The sequence below is a fragment of the Rousettus aegyptiacus genome, unplaced genomic scaffold (assembly GCF_014176215.1).
Source record: "Rousettus aegyptiacus isolate mRouAeg1 unplaced genomic scaffold, mRouAeg1.p scaffold_m13_p_14, whole genome shotgun sequence".
Classification (NCBI taxonomy): domain Eukaryota; kingdom Metazoa; phylum Chordata; class Mammalia; order Chiroptera; family Pteropodidae; genus Rousettus; species Rousettus aegyptiacus.
The window spans coordinates 55134021-55157115 of record NW_023416289.1 but is presented as its reverse complement, the minus strand read 5'-3'; the positions used below and the strand labels follow the sequence as shown (position 1 = coordinate 55157115).

Sequence of the window (23095 nt, the reverse complement as noted above, 5' to 3'; positions counted from 1 at the left end):
GGAATGGAAGGGAAAAAAGAAAGATAGTTCCATATGTAGGAGGAATCCAGGAGCTGGCTGCAAAGGAAACAGTTTTTTTCACCGCATTTTTGATATCCTACTCTGTGTATGTGTGAGTGTAAGTGTGTAACACAGGTAAATCTGGGTGTTCACATTTATAATGCCTGTTATATAAAAAGTTGGTGACTTGGCACACAAATTAAAGCACCAGTGGTCCCTAACCATAGTAAAATTCGGGAAGCATAACCTTTGAAAATGCAAGCTTTAATTAGATCTTTGAGAAGTAGTTAAATATATAGAATTTCCGAATCACACTTTTCTGGGACCCATGCAGACCTGAACATTCCCATAGGAATGTTCTGAAGCCCCAGTGTTTCAGAGCCGGAGTTTAAAAATTACTTCCTTGAACAAACGCATAGCTCTCTGTGATTATCTAACCCAAGTCATCAATCTCCATAATGCGTCTCCTCTTCCAGCTCCTGCCTTTGATTAATCCGAACTGCTTCTAGTTTCTTTTATTACAGAGTATTAATGTTTAAAATACCGTAGTCTATAAGAGTCCAATTAAGTGGACTCTGGAAAATTCCATTCCTTCAGTGATGAAAATTCCGTTCCTTCCCGTCCAGTGATGAATCTTCCGAGAGTTACTTCACCACAGTGCTGGCCCAAGACAGGCCTGTTTATCTCTTTCTGCTTCATACTGCAGCTGGAAGTTAGAAGTGTCTCTTGCATGCAACACAGAAATTTGCTAAGTGAACCCCAGCGAGATCTGGCCTTTGGAATCGGGACAGACTCTGCACAGGGTCTGAGGCCGTGGCGAGGAACCCTGAGGCCAGGTGACTTCCACCAGGGATGCTGCCTCAGTCACCAGAGGGACAGGCATGGGCCTCAGGAGGATCGACAGATGAACACGTCTAGCTTGGTAAAGGCTAAAGTGGGACAGCAGATCAGTAAATGGTTTAGACAAACCGAATCCATCGACCAAATGTTTCATGACTTGGGAAAACCATCCTGAGGCCTGGAAACCATGCCACACGAATCTCGGGAAGAATGACAGGCTTGGCACCGGGTTGCCGGGTAGACCAGATGCCCAGGGCTGGCGGCTAGGCCTTCTGAGGCCAGAAGTGCCAGGCTGGGGCCAGACCAGAGCGGAAAGCAGGCTCGTGAGAGACCTCCAGAGTGGGTTCGGGCGAGCGCCACCACCCCCGCTGGGCGTTGGGGCAGCCGAGAAGTCTGGGCTTGGGCAAGATTTTCTCAGCTCACAACTCTGTCCTGCTCACTTGGGTGTTCTTTTTTGACCTTTAGGTTGTGTGTGTCTTTCCATAGCACACTGGGTACAGACAGGAGGTGGAAATCCTGCCGGTGTGATCGTGGGTGGTCGATCAGCACAGAACCTGGGGCGATCTGGGAATCGGGGCCCTACGAGCGAAAGGGCAGGATGGCCTGACTGTGGTGACTGCCAGGATCCTGAGGGGGTACCACAGCGAGCTCCCAAAAGTAAAGTGTGGGGGGGTGGCCAGGAAGGATGTCTAAGCCCAGCCTGGCTGGCCACGCCCTCTCTGACTCTGCTCACTCACCAGCCACGAGCAGTTTAAATGGGCAGTTAAGTGTACGTACTGTATTCAGTCGAGCCACAAAATGTCAGCAAGTCTTAACTTCCTCAAGGGGGTGGGGTTCCCGGAAATCATAGCACACGCACCGCGTGAGAATCCTGGGATACGCCAGTATTCATTGCAAATTTCTTGTGGGAAAAGACCATGTCTGTGTGGTGCCGTTAATCCTGGCACTGTGCCCGGCATCTAGTACATGCTAAGTGAGTATTTGTCGGAAGAAGAATAGAGAGAAGGGATGGAAGGAGGGAAGGAGGGAAGGAAGGAAGGAGGGAGGAAGGGAGGGAGGAAGGGAGGGAGGAAGGGAAAAGCAAAGGTAATCGATTTAACCAGAAGAAACATTTTCCAGATGTTATTTCCTAATCACATTTTAGAGATTTTCCTTTCTTAGTCCGCTCTTATGTTTAATCATTGTAGCAATTTATCAATATTTGCTGGCAAAACAAAACAAAACAAAACAAACAAACAAAAAAAGGTCAGTAGGAGGGAGGCGAAATTTTAAGAAAAAATTCAGGAGTAAAAATTGGAAACAGAAAATTCCAACTTCCCTGGCCAGTTAGGAGACGGTCTACTCTTATGGCCTCGTTTTGACTCGTGCTTCGCTTAGGTCTAGGCTCACACCGAGTGTTTTGTGGTCACACCTGCTCTCGGTGGATAACCCGACAGCTGAGAGAAGCCGCTGCTCAGTTTAAGTCTGCAAACGTTTTGGGGCACCTACGCCGTGTCGGGGAGCAGATGGGGGCGGTAGCGGAGCAGGCGTGACTGCCCATCGGCCCGCGAGCTTGGAGTGGGAGGCTCCTCACCCCTCCCCGACCTTGGGGTGTGGCCCTGACCTTGGGATGTAGCCCTGACCTTGGGGTGTAGCCCTGCTCACTGTCTCCACAGTGGGGGCCATTTTCAAGGACGCAGCCTTGACAGAGAGATGGGTCGTTGAGACCGTTTGGGTGGTGTATACGTGGCTGAACCTCGCTAAGGCTTCTGTATATTTTAAAAGAGTCTCTATATTCTAACGGTGTGGGAACATCTATTCATCTTGCGGTGTGCAATTTCCCTTGCTCATGACACGCGCCGCTCACCAGTCCAGAGTGGCCGGCCCCTGTCTGAGGTTCCTTCTTGCCCTTCGTGTACGAGGCCCGATTTACAAACCAACCGTTGTTGCATTGTAGAGGCGCGGGCTTAGTCCTGTCTTCCCAGGACTAAATCTGGAAGTGGAAGGCAACTGAGGATTATTCCGGAGTAACACAGCATCCCCCCTTCCTTCCTCCCTTCCTCCATCCATCCATTTATCATCTGTCCATTGCTGTGGGGTGGTGGGATTCTCGAATAGTCTCCCTTCGGTTCTAACGTGTAGCCAAGGGTGCGAATCACTGCTTTGGGACAATGAGTTTGAGTCTGCTGAACAGGTAAGGGGAGAGAAGATGGTCCAGGAATAAACGTACGCAGAGGCACAAAAACACGATAGAATAAGTAGTTCTCAAGGAGGAGCAAAGCGTAGATATAGCTGGAGGAAAAAGGATTCGCTGGGGCTTGGGAGAGAGGAGGTGAGCGCTGGGCTAGACGAGAACAAAGTGCAGTGAGCGAGCCCGGGTGGGTCATCCTCAAAGCCAGGAGGATTCGGGAAGACAGCGCAGGGAAGGCTGGAGCTAAGGCACTGCCTTGAAGGGCAGCTGAGACTTGACAGGTGGAGATGGCGCGAAGCCTGTCCGTGTGGAAGGGACAGAATCCTTGGGAGGACCTTGCGAGGTGTCTGGTAGGGCTGGAGTTTGGAGTCCCGGGCTGTGAGGCAGGGGGTGACAAGGTGAAAAATAAAAGATTCGAGTTGGAGCACAGGCTGAGGGTTTGCGATTTTACCCCAAATGGAGAGCCGTCGAAGGTTAGTCCTGGGACGAGGGGCACGCCAAGGTGACGTCTGAGCTTTACGACTTCAAGGCGGGAGGCCGGCTGACAGGGGGAGAGGCCCGGATCGAGGCTAACGGATGATTTCCAGGCGGTCGACTTTGCCCATCTCCGACACGATTAATGGGCACGTTAATTTAGTCTAAATGAGTAAGAGGCATTTCCTTACCCTTTAAAACTCAGAAGCTGATTTAAGTGAGGAGTCGTTTCAAAGATCAATTTGAAGTTGTTGTTGGCAGAAAGCAGCTCGTGGGGGTGGAGATGAGGTAAATGGCGTAGAATCAGGACTGGGTTTTTGCGAAAAATCCTGCTCCCTGAAGAGACGGAGCCCTTAGCAGAGGGCGAGCTGTGTAGCTTTCCCGGCCCCCATTCCAGGAAGACGGGGGGCTCCAGCACTCACCTGTGCCTGTCCCTCTGCCCCCATCTGGGCTGGGCACTGAGAGCACACCCCCAAATAGCTACCTGAACCCCAGAAATATCTCAAAGTGTAAAACAAAAAAAAGCAGACAACTTCCTGCCTGCCTTTTCTAGACCGGGAAATTCTTTAAAGGAAGAACGAAGAGGAAAACCTACTTTTTTGGTCTGTGAGCCTCGAGGCCGGGGACCTGCCGATTTCATAGCCATTCTGAGGAGGACAGTGGCTCGTCAGCAGCGTGTGCCCACAGCGGTGGGGACAGTGTCTGGGATTCAGCTGGTGAGTGCGAGGATGATGTTTAACCGGATATGCCAGTTGTTCAAATACCGAAATGCTTTCCCAGGAATGCCGGACAATCCTGCTGTCGTCAGAATGTGCTTGCATTGCCTGGCCGTTCCATCCCCTTCTCTGGGACCCCCTCGGACACCCCAGCATGGTCCAGCCATGTAGGGTCAGTGTTCCTGCCACAACGGGGCCTTCCGGGCTCCCCGTCTAGAGTTACCTGCGCAGGTGCCCCCGCCGGCTGGTTGTGTGAGGTTCTGAGTGTCGCCCTGTGTGTGTGAGTCCGGCTGTCTCTCCAGATGGCTTCGTACTTCCCTCTCGTTCCCAGCCGGATGGGCAAGGTCTTCGAAGCCAGGGCCTGACCCACGTCCTGCCTCTTCTTCCTGGGGCCTGCGTTCTGTTCCCAGCTCCCCGCTCCCATTCTGCATCCTCCAGTCTTGACTAGGATCTTGCTTTGAATTTAGCGGTCCACACTTCTCCGGGTACCACTGTCAGATCCACCTGTTTCGGGTCGTCGCAGTAGGTGAGATGCTCTGGTGAGCACCACCTCAGGGCACCTCCCTTTGCTAGGCCTCCCGATCACTGGACTCTGGTCTCCTGGTCACCTTCCCTTCCGGGCCATGCCCGAAATTGTGGCATACCCGGGCAGCTAAGCACCTCCGTGTGAGGACAAATGCAGTGTCTTGTAGGGTGACCGCAGGTCCTGGCAGGTCCTCGCTGAGGGTCGAGGGTTAAGGTCAAGGCCTGGAGTGGCTGACAGACACGGGCTCCAGGACTGGTGCTGCCACTTACGGGCTTGAGGGACCGTAGGCGAGTTGCTGAACCACTTAGAACCTCAGTTTCCTCATCTGTTCAACGGGGAAAAGTATACTGTGTCCTCTCAGGTTTGAGGTGAATGATAAATGAAGGTGCTAATGCGGTGTTGGCAGGTAGGGCTGTCCAGTAAGTGGGAGCTCTTACTATGTGTTCTGTTGTATTCCTCTTCCTATCACTTCTAGGACTCGTCCCCACTCTGTGTCTCTGGACTGGTGGACCGGTCAGTTTTTGTTTCCTGGCAACCCTCGCCGTCCCCTGCTCCTCGCCCCCCAAATCTGACTAAGGATTTCAGTTCAGATAGCCTTCTGACTCTTTCCTCTCTTGGTTACCTCGCTCATCAGTGTCAAAATCTGGACCTCGGTCATCTCGTTGGCTGTGGCAGGGATCGCTGAGAGCTTACCCGGTACCGATGGGCGGGAGGTGACAATCATGAGGAATGAAAGCCACGCTTTAAGGATGATGGAGTGCTGAGACCTTGGGCTGTACCACTTCTGGAAAGCCTTCCCTGGGCTCCTCGTTAGGGGCGGAAGAGCCCTGTATTTGGTTAAACCCAGCCATGGTTGGGTTTGTATAGCTGAATGATGAATGCTAACTGGTACCCTGGCCCCAGCCTCCGGCAAGGAGAACCATGTATGGGCTCATTCACCACAGAACCTTTTTTAGGGCACGGTCTGCTTCAGGCTCATATCCAGCAGCCAGGAAGTGGCCCCGTAAGTGTCCCAGCCACAGTGCAGCTCATCCACTCAGGGAGCTGAGAGGCTTCGAGCATCCTCACAGCCCGTTCCGCGCTCTCTCCAAACTAGCTATCGGCGATGGAGAGGGAGAGACTCGATTAGACTTCTCCGACAGGGCCAGAAAGAGTCTGGCTCCACTCTCTCTGCCTCCCTGGCCCTAAATGCAAGGGGAGCACTATGTGGTATGGGGTGAGGGGCAGCATTTAAGCAAGACATATGTGACCAGAGAGGATGCAGGAAGATCAGCCTAATAGAACCTCGGCTAGGAAAAACGGAATAGCTTCCAACTTTGTCTCCTGTTACCTAGCGCGATGCCCAGCTCATAGTGCCTGCTCAGTATGTGTCACTCATTTGTCTAAATTTCAGGGTGGAGGAGGGAGAAAGGCAGTTACACATGAACATGTTAAACAACAACAACAAAAATGTACAAGAAAAAAGAATGAAAGTATACAGTCCCTCCCGTTCTTGATTCTACTTCTCTTCCCATTGCCAAATTTTTGCTTATCTTTTCAGAAAGAATCTATGTGCACCTAAGTTTAATCAGGCAGACTAGACGAGGCCTCACTAGCCAGCCACCCAAATAATAGTGCCTTGAAACAACACGGAGGAAGTCGGTTTATTTCCTACTCACGCCACTGGCGCATCATGAGTCATTAGGAGGCTCTGATCCCCCTGTGCCGGGGGAACAGAGAGAACCGGAGGGTTCTGCACGGGCCATTAGATGCTCCAGCGTGTGAGCGGCATGCATCCCTTCTGCTCCAAAACTCATTGGCCAGAAGGAGCCATGTGGCCGCTCGGACCGTAGTGCAGCCAGGAAGTCGGACCGAGCACTCGCTCAGAACGGGGCGAGCCAGGATCGCCCGGCGAGTAGCACCGTTTTGCACTTAGTTTTCGAAATGTCTCGTATTTTGGAGAGACACGAAGTGTCCAGAATCGTGTCTGTCTCATAAATGGCTTTCTTATCATTTTGATCTACTTTCCTTTATATGCAATGATGCATGTTACAAATGTTTTTATAGATAGATGCTTCTCATTTCATGGCTGTCTCTTGAATAAGGGAATGGAAGTCAAACCCTGCTTATCGTCTACGGCCACGCTACCCTGAACGAGCCCGATCGTGTCTGATCTCGGAAGCTAAGCAGGGTCGGGCCTGGTTAGTACTTGGATGGGAGACCACCTAGGAAGACCACAGACCAGATGCTATAGACATAAAAATAAATGAATAAATAAATAAGTAAGGGATTGCAAGCTGACAAGGTCCTTGAAATTTGTGAGGTCAACCAAGAGTTGCCTCGCCTAAAAAAAAACAAAAACAAAAACCCTGTTTATGGTGTCGCCGGTACTGTGGGTACGCCCCATGCAGAGACAGCACTGCAGACAGAGTTTCGGGCAGGGAGATGTAGGGACTGGGCTTTCTGGCTCGGTGCCCGCACCATGCCTTGCTGAGACGCGAGACCTGATCCCAGCTCTGCGATTGATGGCCTCGTGCACATAATGATGAGTGCCCCTGGGCCGGCTTGTGGGTTTTTTTTTTTTTCTTTTTTCTTTTTTGCCTGGGAAAGGACGGAAGTTGGCATGCCACCAAAGCCCTGGCCGTCTCTTCGATCGAGTTCCTCCAGCCGCGGAGGACAACCACACAGAGCCCTTTAAAAGGCATTTGCGATGATTTAATTAAATCTGACAGATATTATAAAAACCACTAACTGGAGACCTCAACCTTATTTCTCGTCTGTTTTTCTTTTTTCTTTCTCCTCCTTCTAAAAGTTAACAACGAGCTTAATTCCTCTCTTTGCCCCCAAACTGTCTTTGTAACGAGCGTCCCAAGGGCTCATCCCTTCCTCTCCCTTTGAATGAATCTACTTCATCCGTTTGGCTGGAGGAAGGGAAGCCCATGCATGCAGCAATCTCGTTATCTGGGAGAGAGCGTAGACCGTTTTCCAGCATGGGTGAGAGACACAGAAATTCAAGTGCATTTGTGCCTGGCTTTCGGTGGCACAGACTCGGCCACTTCAGGCCAGAATGATGCTTGTCACCAACTCTCGGGGTAACATGAAAGTTCCTCACGCCCCCCAGTGATGGATGGCATGGCATTAGCTTTGAGACGAACCCGCCTCGGAGTGGGCTGGGCGCTGTGTGGAGAAGAGGTTGGGGATAAAATGACCTAACGACCAGACTCTTTCTGCACTGGATTCAGCCTGCCTTCTACCTCCGGCCAGTGAGTGGGCTGTCACGAACTCGCTCATCCGAATAAGGAAAGGGGTGAACAGGAAACGATCCATTTAACGGGGACTCGGGCAATGTCTTATAAGGTTCCCTCTCCTGATCTCGGGTTAATTCTTGTACTACATATGACAGCTTTTCTTGTAAGATTGGACCATAGCCACCTGACCTGTAAGCAGCAGACTTGGACTTAAATCAAGGTCGACTTGTTTTCTCCACTTTTGCCTGTGGTCAATCTGTTTCTGTTTCCCCAAGGCGTCCTCCAGACCCGGGGTATCTTTAAGCTGCCCCCACACATCTGCCGTGGGCCAGGGCAGGGTCTGCTTCTCTCTGTAAGAAGTCGTCCAGTCCAGTCTGCCATTTCCCCATCGCGGGTCACCCAAACGTCTCTGTTCGGGACCCATTCTTTCAAGATCTTGTTCTCTCAATCTTAAGGGAGCAATCAGCATTTTAAAATGCAATCAGAGATGTTCACTGAGCAGGAAGAGGGGAACTGTGCCCCCAAGTGGGAGGGGTTAGAACCTCAGGGCGTGAGGGAGAGACCTGCAGATTGAAAAAGCGCAGTCAAAAGTCAAAGCAATTATTGCTTTGCCCTGGTTTTCGTCGCGATAGTTCATTTGCTTCGAAATTCCAAATAACTCTAAAGAAAGCCATGAGATTTTTATGTTGGCCCAAAGAGGGGTCCCATTTGGAAATAGTGACAAAAATGTGATATAACGATCAGAAATGTTTGTGTGGCTCTTGGTATGTGTATTTCAAAGGACTCTTGGAGACAAGGAGACAAAACCCTCCAAGCAAACCTCTAAAGTGGTATCTGGGGCTCCATCGGGGACAATCTTTTGTCAGAGGGGCTCTTTCTAGTTACACCATTTGGTCTCTGAATAGAGGCCCGCCAACTCCAGCTTTCTCACTAACGGCCTGCAAAGCCTTTACGGGGGAAGATGCTCAGTTCCGCAAATGTGGCATATCCTCTCGTTTCTATCTTCTTCCTAATAGGAATTTTCAGAGCCACAGGATCCCAATGGGGGCAGGAAGCCGAAAAAAACCACTGAAAACCGGGAAAGACTCAAAATATTCTGAAAGAAACATGTGTGCGTCCGGATAATATTGAGTCAGAACCAGTTCCCGCCTCACCCATTTCCTGAGTCCCCTTCTGCCACTGGACAGGAGATATCTGTTTCTTCAAGGAAAGGGTGCTCCAGAAGCCAGGAAACAGAGGGCATCCCATTCCTGGCTATTATAAAACAAATGAGAAAATGCTGTATGCGCCTAGGGGAAACAAAAGATTCTGTGGAAGAGCTACCGAAGAGAGCCGTTTTCTGCATCTGAAAAGAGTTTAAAATGTCTTTGCAGGAGAACGAAGAGCTGGGTGTGAAGTGAGAGAGTCCGGTGATACCCTCCTGAGATTTATGCCAAGGCAGGATCTGTGCCATGAGTCGAATTGTGTCCCCCAAAATCCTACGTTGAAGTTGCAACCCCTGGCCATCTGTCTGTGAATGCGACCTTCTTTTCTGAATGAGACATTTTTGATTTACAGGTGAAATCCAGTGCAGGTGGGGTCACGTCGGATCCAATGGCCGGTGTCCTAAGAATAGGAAGACCTGTTGGACACAGAGACACAGGTGCAGGGGAGATGGCAGTGTGAAGGGCAAAGGCAGAGGTCGTAGCGACGCGTCTACAAGCCGACGGACGCCAAGGACCGCCGGCACACGCCAGCACCTAGAAGAGGTGAGGAGGCGGCCCCCTCTGGCCCTTTCAGAGAGAGCAGGGCCGTGTCGACACCTTGATTTCAGACTTCCAGCCCCCGGGACTGAATTTCCAACATTTTAAGCCCCCCGATTTGTGGTACGTTCGTAGCTGCAGCCCTAGGAAATTATACAGGTGGTACTCAAAACACAACACAATTCCTAGAGGAGTTTCAGCATCCGAGAGTACAGGTTAGCCCAGCAGACAGCATGTGTGCACCACGGGAAACACTGAGAGGACCATGTCTTCTGCCCCGGACCGACGCCGCGATGCCGTCCGAGGCTCCCTGACCTCCGCCGCTATTCCCAGGGAAAGAGTCGGGTGGGGAAGCCCTGCGCTGTTTGAGTTTGAACGCAAAACGCCAAGTTTACCCATGATCGACTACGCTTACAGATTGTGCCCATTCAAACAGAATCAGGCTTCGGATAGAACTGAAGTTGAGCTGTGGCAAAACAAAATTGCATTTCTTGCAAACGTGGGTTTTATGAACTGGATTCTTACCCACTGTCTAGAGAGCTGCACTGGGGATGTCGGAAGGATAGGTAAACCACACACCGTCACGTTCCGGATTCGGTCGATGCTTAGCCTTTGATGAAATTATTTATTGCAGGTTAAGGGGCTTCTGTGGTCATTCTGTGCTTCCTGGAGCCCCGCCTGCCCAGGGCTTTCCTTTCCCTGACCATGGTGGCAGAGACCCTGCAGGCTCAGCCTGCCAGGTCTTCAGAGCCCTCTGCTAACTGGTACCCATGACAGCCCTGAGGAATCCCGAACGCATCGCCTCCATTCATACATACACAATGCCAAAAGGTCGAGGTAGGAGTTGGGACATCCTAAGGACAAAGGGTTGGCCAGGGACCGGGCTGGGAGCTGAATCCGGGTCTCTGCCTGCCCAGGGGGCCCGTGCTGCCTTTACACACTGGGCGCTTCCTGAGAGCAAGTTTGTTCTGTGTTCCTCTGGTCGAGAAGCCCCCCCTCCCGCTGTGCCTTCATCAGCGTCAGCATCGTGGAGGCAGCCTCATTGTAAATAGCATTGATACCCCCAGAGGGCTCTTTTCCGGAAGCAGGTGACAAGCAAGCTCCTGCAGTAGGGGACTCTGCAGAACGTCAGAGAGGTTTGTGTCCACTCGTGTTTCTGCCGAACTCCGTCGTGGACGTCGCTTCTCCCGTGCTTGAAGTCTGCCCGGGTGGCATGCCGTGCATCCCGTCCCTCCTGGGCACGCAGACTGCGCGGACAGGTCTCCGTCACGTGTCGGGGCCCCCCGGGGGTTGGTGCCGTGCTGCGTAGTCGTCCACACTCTCCCTCCCTTCCTTGACCTTGTGCATGTGACTGGGCTGCTCACCGGGAAGGGACCTGCCATTTTGAAGTTTCCCAAGCCAGTTGGAGCATATGGTACAAGAGTTAGGTGAGGGCTCTCTTCCTTTGCAAAAGTGACAACTCTTTCCTTCTGGAAAGAAACAAAATTGCCTAATAGGGCGTCTTGTCTTTCTTGGTCCTTGGAATAAGCTCTGGCTTTCATATGGCATCATTTGGCTTACCCCGGGAGCCTGGTTCAATAGATAACTTGTTAATGTTTCTGATACAATTTAACCAGCATTTATAAAGTGCTGTATACTCACAGGGTTAAGTAGCTGGACGAGTCTTGGTTTCACCTCTGGGAAGCTGAAGTTTGCTTGACTCGCATGCAATGTGTCTTCTCTATACACACAGTTCCTAAACCCGCCTTCACGGAACAGAAGGCGAGGGCCACGCAGGTACCAGAGGAGACGGAGAAACTGCCTGGGTCTGTCACTCAAGGATTTCCAGTCAGGAGCTCAAGTAGGCTACGTCTACTACTGGCCCCCATAAAAGAAAAAAAAAAAGAGAGAGATTCACGTCACTCTTAGGACATACTTATTTCTATAGATGGCTTTTCCCAAGCTGTGCCGAGGGATTGGACACCCCACTAGATGGATGTGACAGTTCACACTGATCCCCCGTGTCCAGAAACGTTCCCATTGGCTTCGGGTTGATAACCTTTGCCCAAGGAAATAAGAAGCAACCAACGCCGAAAAAATTTTCTGGATTTTTCTTGTGTATAGCATTATGACGTAGACAAAATCATACTATATGTTCGAAATGGCCTGGTCTGTTTTTATAACTCGGCTGGAGGCATTTGCAAGTGCTTTCCGCATTTACGGGTGCTCAGAACTCCCTCTTAAAAGTGGGTTATTGGATGATTAGTGTGTCCCCAGTTTTCCATGAGGATAAATAACATGCTTAAGGGCAGCGGTGTGCCTAAACGGTCTTCTTCTCTGGCTTCACCTTTCACGTCTGTACCTGTAGACTTAGATATGTGTAGCAGTATCGCATTTTAGGTTGTCGAACCTACCAATCTGTTCTCTGATCGTTTCTAACTCTCCCTGTCCATCCTCACTGCTCCGAGGGTTCTAAAGCCACCCTGGGCACAGGGGCAAATGGCAGATAAAAACCACCTGGTTTTAACTCGCCTGGTTGTTGGTTGCTAACGCCGTCTGTGAGTATATTTTTGCTGGCAGAGGTCCCTGTGAGGTTCGGGACTGCGCTTGTTTCTTGCCTTGACCTTCTGATATTTTTGTGAGTTAGTCTCTGCTCTATCAGGAAATGAGTTGTGGGTTTCCCCTCCACCTGGGAGGGACCTAGGCATGGACCTAGGATGATTTTTGGGTCATCTGCGTACTCGCCTTCCGTCTCTCTTTTCCATCTCCCTCCCTCCCTCCCTTCTTCCGGCTCCTTCCTGTTGCCTGGACGATGCCTTTGCTCGCGGAGGCGCTCTTCCTAGCCGGAATGTTTAAGAGGCACCAAGCCAGGTGGACGTTTTCATTCTGGAACATGTCGGGATGTTGCTCCAGGGACTGCGTAGGCGCCGAGCCATTCGCTCGAGCCAGAGGGGACGTCCCCAGCTAGGATAATCGCCACGCCCCGGGGCCGGCACCGCGGCAGCTCCAGCGCATGGGCCACTCACGTCCAGCCTTCCCTTTCCCGCCCCTGCGACCCTGTGTCCTTGCGCCTCTCTCTGCCCTGGCTACTCTCCGCCCACCCATAGGCGCTTCCCTTGCGTCTGTGATGGGACATCTCATGCTACACTCGGTGGCTTAGGTCTTTTTTTTTTTTTCCTTTACTAGATCATGATATTCACAGGGGTGGACCCCACCCCTTCCATGATCTATAGCATCAGCATTCGCCCAAGGCTCGGCCCAGTGTGGGTGATCAGCAAATGTTTGCTGAGTGAATACTAAAACTATACTAATGAAAAGGAAGGAAGGAGGCTCTGTAGAGAAAAATAAACACACGATTTACACCGTGACACATGGAGTGAGCTTACAGGAGGCACACGTGAGTTTCCTGCGGGTCAGGAAGCATTTGGGGGACCCGTTTCCCATGTGCTGCTGGAATGCGCAAGGGAGGAGCCAGGATTTGCTCTGACACTTGCGATGCCTTGAAAAGGGATTGGGGACATTAAGATGGCAGGAAGCTGCTGATTCTTTCAAATTCTTTCCCCATCCTCATTGCCTAACATGGCAGATTATTTAACCAGGCTCTGAGGGAAAGGCCACCGCTATGAGTTAAGCTCCCCGTCACCCAACCTTCCACTGTCTCTGTGGTAACCACACCTTGAAAGGCTCAGTTTGGTAACCAAGACCCAGTGAGACTCTCTCGAAATCCCCACAGACAGTCGTATGGTGCCCACGCATCCGCAGCGTTATCTGCAGAACAATTCTGGGGGCGTGGAAGGGCGTGTGTTGTCACTTTGACCTCCATGTCATGAAGGACATCGAGCCACCTGCCGAAAGACATACAGCACAGAGGGGCTAAGTCACGATGTGAACTTGAATCTCGCTGGCGCCAGATTTACCTACCGTTAAACAGTGACTCGCCGAGAGTAAAGAGAAATGAGCATCGTTACCCCAATGGCAAAGCTTCGTACTCATCCTGGAATCTGCTCAAACCTTTGGCCGACGGGTGTTTGTCGCCACTGCGGTACCATGCCCTCCTCGGGTAGAGATTTTTATTTCATGCATTGATAGTCGGTTGCAACTATTCCAGCAAGGCAAACGCAAGCCATTCATATAAGACCGAACATCACTTTTAAGATGCAAGAAGAAAGTTACTTCCTTCTGCGTTTTATATCTTTTGGTGTCTGAGCAAAGGGTGGTTTCTCTACCCCGCCTTCAACACACCTGAAGACCTTCCAGGTGGAGTCCTTTGAGAAGACAGATGTGGTTGCCTAGGTGTAAGACAACATGGTACCTACTTATTTACCTGATTAATCCAATACTTCAGTTCAAGGCCACGTGGTGCAAATTGCTCGACTTCTCCAAGGCTTGGCTAGCAAACGGGATGATGCCGTCACTTGGAGATTAAATGAGGGACGCGTCGTGCCCAGCAGAGAGGAGTGGCACCTGCGAGTGCTCCGCACGATTAGCGCTGCGCATCGGAAGGGTTGAGGGACATGACAGACACCCTCATTCACTCACCAGCTTTGCAACCGGGATGAGAACTGGCTCCATCTCCGATGCGAAAGAACTTAGTGATGGAAATGTCCGTCCCGGCTGGCAGACGCAAGGCCTTTGGGGATCCAGGGCCTTTTCTCCTATTTCCTTAAGGCCGAGTCTAGGCTGAGGTAGCCCCTCATCGGGGTGTGTCGCGGTGAAGATGCTCTCTGAAACACAGTGCTAACGGCATCGTTGAGAAGGATCTCTGTGAAGGCCAGGCCACCCGAAGGGTGGATGAGACAGTGGGTGGCCGCGTAAGCCCTTTGAGTGGATTAGGCATGACACCAGAGCGGGGTGTGTGTCACTTTAATCACTGTTTTTATTGTAACGACTCTCATGGAAAATTTCCAGGCTAAAATCTATTGCTTCTAATCCCACAACTCTATGAAATTGATCTCATTCCGTTGGCTGCTTTTCCGCTCTCGGCTACTTGCAGGAGTATAATCAAACACACACGTACCTCTGTGTGCCCACGCCGTACACGTTTACGTTTGGTCGACTCACCAACACGACCTGTATTTTAGCTTTGAAGATGAGCATCAGAACACAGGCCTCTGTCTGTCTTGCATATTCTTCCTAATGGTCGTTTTAATAAGCACGAGCTATTCCTCTGAGATCATACGTCACAGTTTGCTCACCTTCTTTCCTCACTGGAGGGACTCGAGGTCATTTCCCAATTTTTTTTTTCGGTCATAAGCAAAGCTTTAGTGAATATATACCTGCACACAACCTTTTTAGGAGCTAGATCCCCAGGAGTGCGGGGACGTGTAATATGTAAAAAAGTCTGGCCATGGGGTCAGGCAGATGTAAATTCAAATCTCGGTTCTCCTGTCTGCTAAGACTGTCATCCTAGTTGCATTGCTTAACCTCTGTCTGTTCCAATGGCAGGATATACTAGTCAGGTGCTGCTGCCCAACAAATCAGCCCCCGGTATCAGTGGGGCCCGACAACACGCCTTCGCCGGGTTCCACGTCTGTGGGCCGACCGAGGTTCAGCGGATCTAGGCTGGCCTTGGGCCAGTGACCCCGCTTCTCGCGGCAGGTCTGTGGGTTACCTAGACTGCTCCGTCCCCCCGTCCGTCATCCTCTCCCTGGTTCCGGGCCTGTTCTCCTCACGGCGATGGCGCACACGCCAGAAAACAAACCCGAATCCGCAAGCGTTTTTCAAGTCTCTGCTCATACACGTGACATCTGCTAACATGGCCTCGTTTTCGGCTTGGGAGAGAGCCGTGCTCCTTCCTCTTTCAGGTCCTCGCCGTCACCAGCGTTGTGTTTTCTAACAGTCTAGGCCACATTTTCTCAGAGTTGACACTATTGCCATTTGGGGCTGGGATGCTCTTTGGTGCAGGCGGTCGTCGTCCTGCACATTGCAGAATATTCAGCAGCATTGATAGCCTCTCCCCACTAGATGCCAATAGCCCATTGTCCACCCCAGATATGACAATCAAAATGTCTCCAGACATTGCCAAATGTTCCCCGGGGATGAAAATCATCCCAAATTGATAACCGCTGGTCAAGGCTACCCAGTTGGTAGCAAACCTCTTACACCCACCATGCAGGAGAAGATTTTCTGTTTCCTGGTTCATGCACAGGGATGTGATCTTCCAACCAAGGGCTGTTTCCTTGGCCAACACAGCCGGTAGTTTTACGAAATGCCTTTTGTGCTAATGACTTTGGCAGACAACAGAGAAGGAAGACTGAGAACCAAAGGGTGGGATTATCACCTACACATCAGTTTAAGGTGAAGGGAAGATTGAAAGCATTCATTTCCTCGGTAAGACTGTCTTCTGCTGGGAGTTTCATGATCGAATCATCAAGAAGTATCATGGAAATGCCATTCTCAGTGCTTTCTGTATGTTTTAGAACAATAAAAAATAGTCACTGAGTACTGACCTCGGTCATTTGCATTTGGAAAATATGCTATGAATGCTGAGGAAACCATTTTTATCTGGGTATTCTGGAGACCAGAATCAATAGTTATAAAAATAGCTGTACACATGAGGACAAGGACATTGTCACCAGTGAATAAAATGTGACAAAAGGCTATTGAATATTAAAGAGAAATGGAAATCTTTATTTTAATTAGCTGCCTTATGCATCTTCTGTCTTTAGTGAATACTTAATAATGTTTTCTTTGCATTTAAAAAATTGCAAAATTAATCTATTTTCATTGAAGAAAATTTGGAAAGTCCAAATGAACCAAAAGGAAAATGTCATAAAACAACCACTAGAGATGACTGCTCTTACCTTGGTTTATGTTCTTTTAGATATCTTTTTATCTACCTCCATCTCTAGACCCATCTCTGTATTCATAGACCTATTTATTTTTTTAAACAAATTGCGATCCTGTTACACATGAGGACTTGCAACAAGTTATCGTCAACGTCTCTCTGTGTTAATAAACAAAGAACTAATAATCTTTAAAACGGTACGTGGTGTTCCGTCGCATGAATGAAACATAGTTAATCAACTTCCCTTTTACCAGACCCTCACGCATATTCTGTATTTATCTTTATAAGCAAGACGGTGATGGACATCCATTTAAATATGTTCCCATGTATTTTCCTAATTATTTTCTTAGCCCGCTGAGATTCAGGGAGGACTCCCTTTGTTCAGAATGCCAACAGTGATGCTCATTTTCTCTAAGAATCCTGTATTCCAAATGGACCGTTCGACTTTGTCTTCAGTTCGTTTGTTGTACAAGTAATACACGAGGATTTTTTTTTTTTTTTAGAAAAGAAAACAGAGAAAAAGAATGACAGTCACCTATTGTAGTAGTTTTCTATTGCTACATAATAAATCGCCACGAACTTAGCTTAAAACGACATAAACTTATTACCTCAGTTTCTGGGTATAGCGGAGCTGGTTCCTCGGCTTAATGTCTCGTGAGGGCGCAGTCAGGGGTTAGCTGTGTTCTAGATATCCTTTGGAATTGGGGTCTTCTTTCAAGCTTGTGCAGGTTGTTGGCTGAATTCAGTTGCTGGTTATAGAATTGACCTCCCTATTGTCTTGCTAAGGGTAAACAGGAGACTGCTCTTAGCTCCCAAAGGCCACACACAGCTCCTTGCCATGTGGTCTCTGTAGGCCATTCATGACATGCATGTCTGCTTTCTTCCAGGCTAGTAGGCGCTGTCCGTACCCCCTTTCGAGAGCTCACCTGAATAATTCAGGCTCACCCAGGATAACCTTCCTTTTGGTTCATCTGATGAAGGGGCCTTAATTAAAGACCTCTTGCCATATAACACACCACAACCATAGGAGTGATATCCCATTATATTTACAGGTCCAGTCCATACTTAGGGGCAAGGGGGATTTTGCAGGGTGTGTGCCATGGGGTGAGGGTCTTAGGGGTCATCTGAGAATTCTGTCTACTACAGCCATAGTTCTAAGCTCCTAAGAAAACCTCCCGTGATGTTTTGAGTATGTTCTAGATTTTTATCACCGCTATGTTTAGGTCTTTCTTTAAAAAAAAAAAAAGTTGTCAATATAGATGCGCAGTCAACATCGAATCCTTTATTCCCTTCATAATAATGTGCCAGTATGTCCCTGCACAATGTCGATGAGGATCATTTGAGGATTTTGGTCGATGTTTGTTAGACTCTGTCCGTGTGACCCCCACCCCCCAAATTCATACGCTGGAGCCCTAACCCACGATATGAGATGTGACGGTGTTTGAAGATGGGGCCTGTGGGGAGGAGATTAGGTTTAGATGGGGTCACGGGGGTGGGGCCCCCACGATGGGATTGGCGCCCTTATGGGAAGAGGAGGAGACGCCGGAGCTCTCTCCCTCTCGCAGATGGGGACACAGCAAGAAGGCAGCCATCTGTCTCCCTGCCAGGGAGAGCGACCTCACCGGGAAGGGTCCCTCCCAGCAGCACCTTGCTCTTGGTTCTCAGCCTCTGGAAGCCTGAGAAATCTGTGGCTGCCGTTTGAGCCGCACAGGCTGTAGCACTGTCTGCATTTTAAGAGTTTCTTACTTTTATTTTGTCATCAGTTCCTTATCGGGGGTGTCTGGGAACTTACAGGTAGTGGATTTCTATTTTTTTTTTTTTCTATTGTTTTTGTAAAAGAGAGCTGAAGAACTAGAACAAAGGACGGTCTCTCCGAGACAGACTTTCTTTCACCCAATGAAATATTTATGATGACACGTTGCTTAGCAATAGTCACCAGCTCTGCCTGCATAGGCAAGAGGGAAACTCAAGGGGGAGTCTCCCCAAGAGACATGGCAAAGAGAGAAACCAGCCTAATGCACACAGCCTCCGCTCTCCTGATGAAATCCCTCCTGGTTTTAGGCAGAGAAAATGTTTAACAGGGGAAAGTGTGGTGTCGGCTGGAATAATTTAACAGCTGGGTAGAGCGGGAGGAAGACTTAAAAGAGATAAAAGCAGACAGATTGTCAGGGAGCACTTATCTGTCAGGTAGCAAAACGTTTTATTTTCTGACGCTGCCCACTGACGCGCATCCCGACAACATTGTCCTTGTCCTTATCGGCGTTCCTGGTTCTGGCTGTCAAATTGCTGGGCTCATTAAGGTAAACCAGGCCTCCCGGGTTGAGGTCCTTGAATTAAGGACCGGTTCTTTTCAGGCGTGTTGGCTGCCAGGTAGTAGAACATTCCACAAAGGAGGGAGCTAGGATGGAAGTCCCTTTTAAAGAAGATCGTGTTAGAATATGATGCTTTCAGGAAGGGGACAGTCAAAGACTCTGTACTTTCTCAGGAGTCGGTTTTTTCTTCCCAGGTGTTATCATTTAATTACACAATGCTGGGACCAGAAGGAACTGTTAAAATCACCGTGACAGAGCCCGGCATCCTCTCTCTCCTCCCATGTTTAATCACCAACAACATTTCTCCCTTCTCCCAGAAACCCCATCATTTGTAACTAGAATCATCACCACACCAAATAAATGTAATTCCGGCAAAAGCAAAGAAATGTAACGCCTTCATTAACGTGTGTAGCCTTAACGCAGGTTAAGTACGCTGTTTCTACTTGACATTTCACAGTGTTGAAAGTAGCTCAAGGACTTCGTAATTTCATTCGTGGATGCCAAGGGGCAAAGCATCTCAAATTGGAAATTGCTAATCTAATCTCTCCTCATTTTCCAGATGAAGAAACTTCCCAGAACCTTCAGACTCACATGAATTACCTGAAGAGGACTCAGGTGTACCAGGCAGGAAGAAGGATCAGAGACCGTGATGGCGTAATGCGGCCGCTCGAGGAGCCTAAAAGAGTCCTGCCACCTGGATCCAGAGGTTCGGATTTTGTTGGTCGGGTGGGGCCAATGTTGAGAGCAGCCGATCGGGAATCTTCGACCTAATGGGCTGTGTTCTCCCCTCCCGGCCCCTGGTTCACTTTGCTCGTGGAGGAAGAACTTCAATTCAGAAGTGAGATCAGCTGGGCTCGCACAGGAAGTCAGGAAGCCCAGTGGCTTTTCTGAAAGCCGCAGGCGCGGGGCGCTTGTGGGTGGTCTGTCGTGGAGAGCGGAGGTGCGCCTGCGGCCCAGACGCGGGGCGGGGGACGAGGCTATAAGCCAGTCGTGTGACTCTGGACACGTCATAAGTGTCTCCGGAGGTCGATTTGCTCGTGTGCGGGAGGCGTCTTGCTCGACAAGCAGCGTGCGCTACAACAGGAAACGGGGGAGACTGGCGAATCGGAGACCGGGCACCCCGAAGGAGGGCATCTCCCGGTGCCAGGCAAGCCAGGAGGGCTGCCTCCGGAAGACGCCCTCGCTCTGCAAGGTAAGCCAGAAATGCAGATGCTCCCGTGAAACCGCCTGACTTTTACATCTGGTGACACATTCAGGTATCTTAAGATCCACCTCGGGGGGCCGTATCGGCTGGCGGCACCCAGCCTGCGAAGGGCAGCACTCTGTAAACGAAACTCACGTGATTCCTAAGATCTCCTCGAGCTCGAACTTTCTAAGGGTCATTAACTGGGGTGGGCCCGCAGGAGAGTCGCACCCGCAGTGCCAAACCCTGGGGAGCTCAGCGCAGGTGGTCGCTGTTTTTTCACAGGTGAAAACGCTCACTCGGCCTCGGCCCCGGCCCCGGCAGCTGCAGCCGGCTCCTCAGCCCATCATGAATGAGTAGGAAGCTCAGCGCAGCCAGAAATCCTCGAGTCTCAGCCTCTCGGCACACGGGGACATGGGGACGACAGCCGGGCACTGTGAGCGAAGGCTCCAGGTAAGCATTTGCCGCTGTGACCGACCCTCCCGGGGGTGGGGGAGCACCCAGCCATCGATCCGGGGTCCTCCGCCCAGAGCCGAGGTCGGAAGGAGATTTCAGTCGGTTAAACTGCTTGTCACAGAACCTAAGTGCCATTGTGGTGTCTCCCAGCTGCCTTACGCTTCTAAAAATACCTCCATGGCAGCAGACTCCCCCCGACGGGCTGCACGAGGTGACAGTCACCAAACCCACGTTCCTGCCACTCAGCCCGCAGCAGTCCCTCCTCGGTCAGAGTTTCGTTTTCTTGAAATCTGTCACTTTCCGCAGGTCGGCGGAGCGGCCGACGGGCATTTCGCTTAACACGCGTGACATTTCAGCCACCCAGTCTGCGACACCAGTAACACCCACTAGAGAACCTCCTTCTATGTGTGACCTCATGGAGAGAGCCACTCCCCCCCCCCCACTCACACCCCCACCTGTCAGCCCCTTAGCAGATCTGCGAGGATATTTCTCTCGCTGTTGGGGCAGACTCGGGCACGCTCCCCAAAGGCCTTAAGGCACGTACGTTTGTACGACACTTCTGGAAAACACTTGAGTAGGAGGATAAAGACCCTTTAAGTTTACAGTATATAATATTCAGTGGGAAAATATACAAAATGGATTACGCTATTTAATCTCCATTAAGGAACGGAAAGAAACCCACTGAAATACTAAAATGGACAATTTCTAGGTGCTCGTGGGACCACGGGTGAACTCGAGATGCTTTTTGCTTCTGTATGCTTGCCAAACAGTCGCAGCTTACACTACATTAATGTACTTGGAACAAATTTTTAATAGTTTATGTTAAGGAGCATTTTTAGTTTTGTGTGAAAGTTTGAGCTGAAATGTTGTTCGAGTTTTAAAAATTGCTTTAAATGCTATCTTATTAGCAGGATGATGTAGTAACTTCAGATGGCGATGGATATTCTTTAAGTTACATAAAATTTCTTCCTCAGAGGGAAGAGTTCTGTGAGAAACTGAACAAACTTAAAAATATTTATACCCTTTTAATCTAGCAGTTCCACTTGTGAGAAACTGTCTTAAATGTTAACCATAGAAAATGTTTAGGTCTAAAGATGTTCATCAGTGTTATTTAGAAAATGAAAAAAATTAGAAACAAATCCAAATGAAGACGTTTTAAACTGTCTAAAGTAAAAATAGAAAATTATAAAAAAAGACCATAAAACTTTTAGTAAAGTGAAAAAAGCTTGTTTTAATATCGAAAGCTAAAACCACAAAAACGAGCCAACAAAATTGCATATAATACACGGAGATAAGAAGTAGTAGTTACTACCTGGAATTTAGTATATAGAATTGTGAGAATTAAATGAAGTAATGCATTTGAACCTTTATTAAAGTAGTGGACACTGTAGCATTCAATAAATGTTAGCTCTTAGTTTTCTGTACCTGTGCAAATCCGTATATAGTAAAAATACTGAAAAGGAGAGCGAGCCACTAATTTTATTTTGGTGGAGTTATGATTGACTTGCAGGAGGATTTTCTTTCTACTTTTCGTATTTCCCTGAAAACTTCCCAATACAGCGATGCTCCTTTATAGGGAAATACAATTATATAAACAAAACCAAAACGTAGGTCATTCCGTGTTTGGGTGTCCCACGAAACCGACAGCGATGGCGGGGACGGGGGGTACAAGCGGGGGGAAGGAAGACTCCCGAGGGCCTCGGGCTCCCAGCTGATCCAGCTCGTGGCTCAGGTGCTGGTAGTGAGTCAATCCGGAGAAGCCCTGGTAACCATGGGACGCAGGTGGGCAGACTTAAACTGCCCTAGGAGAGCAGCCTGGAACACGCCTTGAAGATGGGTCGGAGGGGGCAGGGCTTGGCTGCCGCCTCCAGAAGTGGCTGGGTGAGGAGTGGTTTTATCTGAGGTCAGTCAATCAACAGAAAAGCCAGCGAGTGTTGACTCTGTCCTGTCTAAGTCCCCCTAATCCAGCGCCTAGCGAAATGGCCTCTGGGATGGCTCACCTGGGCCTGGTGCGGGGCTGAGCGGGGCCCTAATGCGCTTATTTAGGAAGATGGAGGTTTTTGAGAAGAAACATCAATTTCGTGCTTTAGGGGTGAGAGGGGGGGATCTTCCCGCTGTGGCTTTTATCTTCCTTGTCCCTTCCATTTCCTGCACCTTTTCCAGCCCTGAGTGCTTGTGGACATAAACCACTTAACTGCCTGAGAGGCCGGTGCTCAGTGCAAAGCATTCTAGATTTCACATTGTGATGGGCATGTTCCATTAAATGAGCCATTCCTGCTGGGCGGCAGAAGGCATCAAGGGCGAGTCTGCTTTAAAACAGTTCCTGCCCCAGGCTTTCAGTGGGCGGCGGGAATCTTTATGCTGCAAGCCGTTTGCTATGCAGTAGCCATCGATGGAAGTCTCCTCGCTGCCCGCCCTTTTCCTCACGGGTTGGAGAGACAGGTCCTGGGGTGGGGGAGGGCGGGTGGCAGGAAGCCTCCGTTGAAAAGTCATTTCCACTGGGATTCTGGGCTGAGGAACTAATTCTCCACCTTGTTGCATGCAGAACCTGAAGGCAGTTTAACCTTCGACTGAATTAAACGCTGAAGAATCATCAGGATTTAAATTAAGGACTAAACCCTTCGCGAGGCTCCCCTGTGTGAGCACACGGAAGCCCGGGGCTGCTTCTGCGGCTGTCAGTCTG

The 23095-nt window shown here is 49.9% G+C and overlaps 1 long non-coding RNA gene across 2 annotated transcripts in view; it reads left to right on the top strand.

Annotated features, from left to right (window-relative positions):
• LOC107514202 overlaps positions 1 to 23095 on the top strand; it is a 50281-nt gene that overhangs the window by 18069 nt on the left and 9117 nt on the right. The window contains exons 2-4 of one of the 2 annotated variants that reach the window (XR_004954345.1): positions 9511 to 9701; positions 19333 to 19479; positions 19788 to 20409. This is a non-coding gene — a long non-coding RNA (uncharacterized LOC107514202). Of the gene's footprint in view, positions 1 to 9510; positions 9702 to 19332; positions 20410 to 23095 lie in introns of both variants that reach the window. The other variant, XR_004954344.1, reaches the window with a different exon arrangement.